At 37.2% G+C, this 7,593-nt stretch overlaps 1 long non-coding RNA gene across 4 annotated transcripts; it reads left to right on the forward strand.

Moving 5' to 3' along the window:
* Positions 1–1,628: 1,628 nt before the first annotated feature.
* On the forward strand, positions 1,629–6,820 carry LOC129004742 (uncharacterized). 4 transcript variants are annotated; one of them, XR_008491759.1, is made up of 3 exons: positions 1,629–1,796; positions 5,123–5,267; positions 6,671–6,820. It is a non-coding gene; the product is annotated as an uncharacterized LOC129004742 (long non-coding RNA). The 4 variants fall into 4 exon arrangements; XR_008491758.1 differs by lacking the exon at positions 1,629–1,796 and adding an exon at positions 2,447–2,628; XR_008491760.1 differs by lacking the exon at positions 1,629–1,796 and adding an exon at positions 3,824–3,842.
* Positions 6,821–7,593: the final 773 nt, after the last annotated feature.

Below are 7,593 nucleotides of genomic sequence, written 5' to 3' on the forward strand. Positions count from 1 at the left end.
GGAAAACAACTTTATCTCGCACACTCAGGAATGCGTGGAGGTACTAAACTGCTTCAGCACGGTGAGTACCGAATCACCTATCACTTCTAAGGAAATTGCTAAATTCACTGGTACTGATCCTATATTATCTAAAGTAAGAGATTATGTTTGGCACGGCTGGCATGGCGCTGTGGATAAAGAGTTATTGCCTTATGTAAAAAGGAAAGATGAACTTTCTGTGGATAGTAATTGTCTTCTGTGGGGGGCCCGTGTGGTCATTCCGACAAAATTGAGGAATCAAGTTTTAGAATTGCTTCATGATCAACATCCAGGCATTACACGGATGAAGCTGTTATCACGTAGCTATGTGTGGTGGCCCGGTATAGAACAAGGTATTGAAGAAACAGTGTCTTCTTGCTATATTTGTCAGTGTACGAGGAATGCAGCTCCAAAAGTCCCTCTCCAACAGTGGCCCCGTGTGTATGGCAGATGGCAACGGGTGCACATAGATTTCGCTGAAGATACTAATTCTAGGCAACAAATGTTAGTACTAGTAGACAGTTTTTCCAAGTGGATCGAGGTGTTTGTTATGAAATCTACTAGTTCTCTCAAGACCATTGAGCGTCTCCGTTCACTTTTTGCATCGTATGGGCTTCCGGACACTCTAGTATCTGATAATGGCCCTTCTTTTACAAGTTTTGAGTTCAAAGAATTCTTAAAGAAGAATGGAGTAAGGTTTGTCTTATCACCTCCTTATCATCCTGCGTCAAATGGTGCGGCCGAGCGGTGCGTTCAAGAAGTGAAGAAGAACCTGTTGAGTGAAGGTGGTACTGGTTCTCTGACTTTGCAACATAAACTTGATAACTTCCTAATGACATACAGAAATACACCTAACACTGTAACAGGACTTACCCCGGCAGAATTGTTTCTCAACTGGAAACCAAAAACTAGGCTTGCACTTCTCAAACCTAACCTCAACGCTCGTATTGACACGAACCTGGACAGACAGAAGGAGAGTTCGGATAGGCATAGGGGAAGGGCAAGATCCTATGAAGTTGGAGAGAAAGTGTTCGTCAAAACTGTCAGGCAGGAGAAAATTGATTGGGTACCTGGAAAAGTTCTGGAAGTAAAAAGTTCTGTAATATATCTTGTTAGTGTATTGGGAAAAGTTAGGCGTTGCCATGCTGACCACCTCAGGTCTAGAGTGAACATGGAAGAGGAGGGGATAGCAGTGCCAAGTTGTGAGCCAAGGTCTCCCATGAAACCAGTACTTCCTGAGCGAGGGGAAACTTCAGAGGACAAGGAGAGGCAACAAGTTTCGCCCAGGCGGCAATCTCCATTGAAGGACTCTGAGACTGCAGCGGTCCAGCCAAGACATGAAGACTCACCTGCGGTAGTGCAGTGCAGCCCGCCCAATCTTAGAAGGTCAAAAAGGACAATACAAAAGCCTGAAAAGCTAGACCTTTAAGCTATTCAGGCAGAAGTGAGAAGAGTTTATTTTAGTTTTATGAGAAGAAATTTTAAGTTGGAATCAAGGTTTAATTAATAAAAATGAAAAAAAAAGAAATTATTATGAAGAGAAAGTTTTATGTTGGAAGAGTATGTTATTTGTGGTCTTACATCAGTAGTGTGGGCCTAATCTAAATGGTGGCGAGTGTAATATAGTAGCAATAGGATCATATTAGATTATTAGTAACCGGAAACAGATTAAGTTACTGGGTGGCTGCACTGCCTACATCGGCGTGGAGCTCCCTGATTGGCTGCCGATCGGTCAAGGAGTTTTCCGTCTTGATGATCGTCACTTCAAGTCTAGCAAGGTGTGTAACTAGATGTCGCCATGTTGTCTTGTTCTTAATCTTAGTAGTTACTACTTTGTCTGAGACACATTAACTCACGGTATATAGGCTACTTGATCAATAGCGATATAGGCCTATTATCACAGTCACATTTTTTATGCATAGCCTATCAAATATATAGGCTCTATCACAGACGTTAAAATAAATAATAAGTATAGTTGTTCAGTTAAATAGATCAGGGGTAATAGTACTTGTTGTAATATGTAGTTCTACTTCATCAAATCCATTTCAATGCATCAAGCAAAAGAGCTGTAACCCCATGATTAACTTAGCCTAGGCTAGTCTAATAATATTTTAAGACATTTTTATTTTATGATATTAAAAACATTAGGCTACACTAAGCTAATGAAATCTTCCCAAACTTAGCCTACTCGGCTTTTTGACTGCCCTACCCGTCAATGAGGTTAAGGGTATAAGTTAGGCCTAACCTATACAAAATCCTGCCTTAATCTGAATGGGAAAACATTATTATTTGCAGATGATACAACGATGCTGTCCAGAACCTTTAGGATTATTACAGTTGTTCGGCATTTGGATCATTGCCGGCCAATCTTAAAGGATCTTAAGCTACATTCTGTACCGATGGTAGTTAGTATAATTTGAAATCAACAAATAACAAAATCATATTATTTAACCATTGGCTAGACTAAGATTAAGAAAGAGTGTCCAGCAGTTTAAAAGTTTTAGTTTGTAGGGTTGGTAGTGGTGATTGATAACCCATTTCAAGTTTTGTCAATTGTCAGTTAAGTTCACTGGAAAAATGGTCATCTAAAATGTGGTTGCTGTAGAAATTGTAAGTAGTTTTAATATTGTTTAGTAATAAGATTTTAGGAGATTTATTGTATATAGCATTTGTAGTAATCATTTTTGGGAAAAGATGTAAAGTAAATAATAGTTTTCAAATCAATTTTTAATGCTTTTTACAAGAAAAGAAAACAAGTAAAGTTTATACAGACCTGTCGAGTTTTGTTCTAGGAGAAGCACATTTTCACAAGGAGTTGTAAGGATCTTAAATCCACTTTTAATTATTAGAATTTGTAGAGAATAGTTTTTATTGGGTTTGTGTGATGTTTTCAGACAGAAATCAACCACATTGATATTGAGGTTGACTTCTTGTTCACCTTCTTATGCAGTGTTGCCAGGTGTACGATAATTATCGTATTTGTACGATTATTTTGCTCCTTCCCCATAAAAAATAATTTTGAAAAATTGTACGATAATTTTGACGTTGTGTACGATTTTTTGTCATAATGTACGATTATTTTTTGGGGGCTGGAAAATAAACTATTTCATATTGATTATTATACATTTAAACACGTTTCCCACTTTTAATATATGGAAAAACGGTAACATCACTTCGTTGCTGTTCGATCTGGCAACCTTGCAAAGGCATCAGCTGGATCAGCTGTGTTAGAGAGGGCCCATTGGCTACCAACTTAAGTGTTTATAGGAGAATTTTGAGAGAAGTTGGCCGCCATTTGTACTAGAGGTAGATTACGTTGTACCTTCAATTAATTATTGTACTCATTACATTGGCAGTAGGGGAATGAAATAAAGCAATGAGCTGGTTGATTTTTCCAGTTGAGACCGAAAATGCCATCATTTTACAGCGTTTCAATTTTTTTCTAGCAGAGATGCAGATTCCGCGTGTGTGTGTGATAGTGTGCTGCCTCCGGTAGAATTTATATTTTTCATTTTTCTAGCTCAGTGGTAGGCTAGTAGAGCAAAAACGGTGGGTGGCAGAGACAAATAGAGTAAAATTTCGGCCATTCCATCATCGACTTGCTTGTTTTACATTATAATAATATTATTATAAAATAAAATTGTGTGTACGATAATTTTGCCCCAAAAACGATAATTTTTGCCTGCTTGTACGATAATTTTCGCCGGCGAATCTGGCAACACTGTTCTTATGATTGGTCCAGTAGCTTTTGCACCACTTCTAGTTGCTTTGCATGGTATCTGCTAGTGCCAGTTCTGACCATTAAACCAGTGTCTCTGATTAAAGTAAGATCTTTCCACTATTTTATTATTTAGTAAAAGATTTGGGAGTAATAAGACCATAATGGATTTTATTTGGAAAGTGTATTTGGTGTAATTTGAGAACCATAAAATATATATGTATTTGGCCTACCTTGTCTTTTAATTTATCTCACTTCTACTACCAGCTTGAATTAGATTCATCCTAAATTGAAGTATACTACCTAATTGGCTACATGGTAGGGGTATAGTTTCCATTCCTGCAAATTTGTGTCGGCACAAATCTCCAAATTTGTAGGAATGGAAACATCCTGGCTCAAGTCGCGGCACAAATTTGTGCCCGCTGACTGTGCGACAAAACATGTGCCCGGGCCGCGGGCACATGTGCCTGCAACTCGTGCATGCAGCAGGTCCTCCAAACTACCGCATGCTCATAAATGACAGGTAATCATAACCTCAAATTTCGTTGAGTCCGTTGGAGGAAATTTTCGAAGCCACTTTGTATGCGCAAATCTCTCATCAATTGATTAAATGCACCTTCCAATGCTCTTTTAGCCAAAAAACTTCTTATCCACTATCTAGGTAGTTTTCTTCTAAGTTCATTGTATGCACCAGCCATAAATAAAAAAGCAGAGGCTGTTATGTCATCCATGGTGATTTGTAGAACACAATATAATCAAAATCAGCCACCGAACCTCACCACATCACAATAAAAGAGAACACTGCCTTGTCTACCAGTTGTAGTGGCGGGACTTGTGCCTGGAATGGAAACGGCATGACAAACTACGTGCGACATGTGCCTCGTCATGGTCACGACATGTGCCTCGACTTGTGCCTGCGACTTGTAGGAATGGAAATGTAGCTTAAGGGTACTCACGGCGTAGTGCTTGATATCCTGACCCTAGAAAAGATGACATGCAGGCAGTGGTGGATTTAGAACAGTCACAAGGGGGGGGGGACCAGGGTGTCTGAGAGGTTCGGGGGTACCCCCTCCCTCCCCAAAAATTTGTTTAAACTAAGTCTTCAAAAATGGCAGTTTTATACCATTTCTTTGTCCTAAGTTAGTGTGACAAATTATTTTACGCAATTTGTATGCACTACTGTATTAAATGCAGTCAAAAATATATGACATATATTTCCAAACTGCGACTGCCCCCCCCCCCTCTGGATCCGCCACTGGGGTGCAGGAGTACTATACCAGAAGAGCACAAAATATAGACTTTTCCTGCTGTCGTCTCAAACATACCTAGAATAGCTATCCTCGTTCTACTATTAACTACAATTCATAACTGCCTACTCATTTGCAGGAGATGGATGCACCCTCCTTCAGAAGGCGCTGAAAGGAATACTAATTATAGGCCGCTGTACTCCGTAGAAGAACTTAAGGAAGAGCACCTAGTGAGATAAGTGTATGTCTGCCATATCATCCGTTAAACAGCCAGGTTTTTGAAGGTATAGTTTATTATAAATATTATATATAGAGTTATTTATTAAATCACTTAATAATTTACTAGCTTCTGTGCCCGTGCTTCGCAACGGGAAGATGAACTATACCGCCTAATCCAAACAGTTGTTAAGTAGTCCGAATTTATGAACAAAAGCCACCAAATGTTGGCCTACTGTATAAAAAAAAATTATGACCAACATTGTAATTGCCCTACTGTTTACGTTAAAATATATCAATAACATAATATTCATTTTCATATTTGAGTTGTTTTGTCTCAAGATCAATGAACCAACTATAAAAGGTATCATTTGCCTCAGTACTGCCAGATTGATCCTGTTTAGTCCTTATGGATTACGGGTTTTAAGGACTTAAGTCCTCATCATGAGATCTTGTACAAGAACATTTAACACTGTAACTTCGAAAGGGTCATCAAGAGTTTAAATGCGAAACACGGACATGTACTATTTACAGTCATAGACGTTTTATGAACAAAACGAGTAGGCTTACTGACAAAAACTTACAATGTCCAACCCCAACCTCGTGCGCACAGTTGCAGATGAGGGTCATGACTGCGATGCGGAAGATGGTTGGGCGGTGGACTTTGTACAGCTCGGCTCCTTGTTCATCAGCTGATCTTGTTTTTTTATTAGAGTATCATACAAAGTGTTAGACTGTAAACTGATTTTGTCGTTTAATAATGTGTTAGCTTGAATTTTGATTGTTTTTTAAATTTCAAATTCTTCTAAAGCATCCATTCCTGTATATTGCTTTTACAATCAAAATAAACTACGCCATGGCTCGGTCCCCAGGTAGGCCTACTTATTTCAATTCAGGAAATTAAAACCTTTACAACTATTATTCAACAAAAACTTCTTTGCACTAACTTGATCAGGGAAATATAGGCCTAGACAAAATATAAAAGGTTTAATTTACCTGTTGCTGATCCTGTTAAAACTGTTAACAAGGGCAGGCCAAGACCATAAAGCACTTCATCCAAAAATAAAATTATTGCGCACCCCATACAGTTGATTTCTTGAAGTTACAAGTTCAGGCGTCCGATAAAAGCATGTAGCTTCCCAATAAGATCCTCCTCAGGAAGATATCTACCTCTTGCCACATTAACAAGAGTTATTCTTCTAGCAAGAAGAATAACTCTTGGTAATGTGGCAAGAGGTTAACATGTGTCTTTAACAAGCAATGAAAGCCCCTTAAAGCTTGAGTTTGTGTCGCACGTTTGTAGGCGGAATAAACCAGTTAAAAACTTTTAGTTAAGGGTACCTATGGTAATTTATTGTAAAATAAGACCTTTTTATTTGAAACTACCAACTACATCAACCCGCATAATTTGGTACCCCCGAGTATTTTAAAATTGTGACTTTCTTTACCAAGATTAAAATGTTTGTTTCAGGAAGAAAGATGTAGCCCCAGCTCTGGACAAAAATATTATGGAGAAGGTTGGCCGCTGTACAGGGCAGCTATAGTTATTATTATATGTTGCCTTTTATTGTTATGTACTGTTTTTATACTTTACCAATAAACCTTATATTTATCTAGAGCAGTTAATTTTGTTAAAATTCTTACCAGTAAACTTCTCTGTAATTTGTAAAGAAAACATGTAAAAATGATTATATATTTTATTTTGATCTTCTAACTATTTTGACAGTTTTATAGATAAAATATTCTTTTTTTAGATAAATTTTTTTATTGTTCTTGTTCGTACATGTCTCAGATAACTATACATAAAGATAAAATGATATTTATATTTGTATCATATATGCGAGTGCCAATCTTAAGAAGCAAAGTTAATATATAGCTAGTAAAATAAAATAATGTTGGTGTTTAATGACTAATGAGTGTACTGTAAAATTGAAATAAGTAATTCAAAAGTTGAAACAAAAACTCTATTTAGCCAACCCAATAAAATCACTCAAGAATTTTCCTCTGAATAAATGTTTGAACTTCATAGTCTAGAGGTGTTAGAGTTAGGTTAATGAGATATAAGACTGCTTAAGGGTGTTGCTCAACATGTAATGAACAAAATTAAATTAAGAAAAACAACAAAAGTAAAGCAAAAGAAAACTTTGAAAAGGCAAAGATCAACAATAATAAGATAAATAAATGTACAACGTTATAATTTACAAGAAAAGAAAATCAATTAAAAAGTTAAAAGAATAGTTACTGACAAACTATATGACTTGTTTGTTTTACAAAACTTTAGTTATATATTTTATTCTTTTTACATTTTGTTTATTGTCTCAGAAGCACATGCACCGATACACACACTCCGAAACTCTCGATCTTCTTGGTCCAGTGGCCCGTGGTGAACTCCTC

The sequence above is a fragment of the Macrosteles quadrilineatus genome, unplaced genomic scaffold (genome assembly GCF_028750875.1).
Source record: "Macrosteles quadrilineatus isolate MER2022 unplaced genomic scaffold, UCM_ALF_1.0 Scaffold_11__1_contigs__length_5352618, whole genome shotgun sequence".
In the NCBI taxonomy this organism is placed as follows: domain Eukaryota; kingdom Metazoa; phylum Arthropoda; class Insecta; order Hemiptera; family Cicadellidae; genus Macrosteles; species Macrosteles quadrilineatus.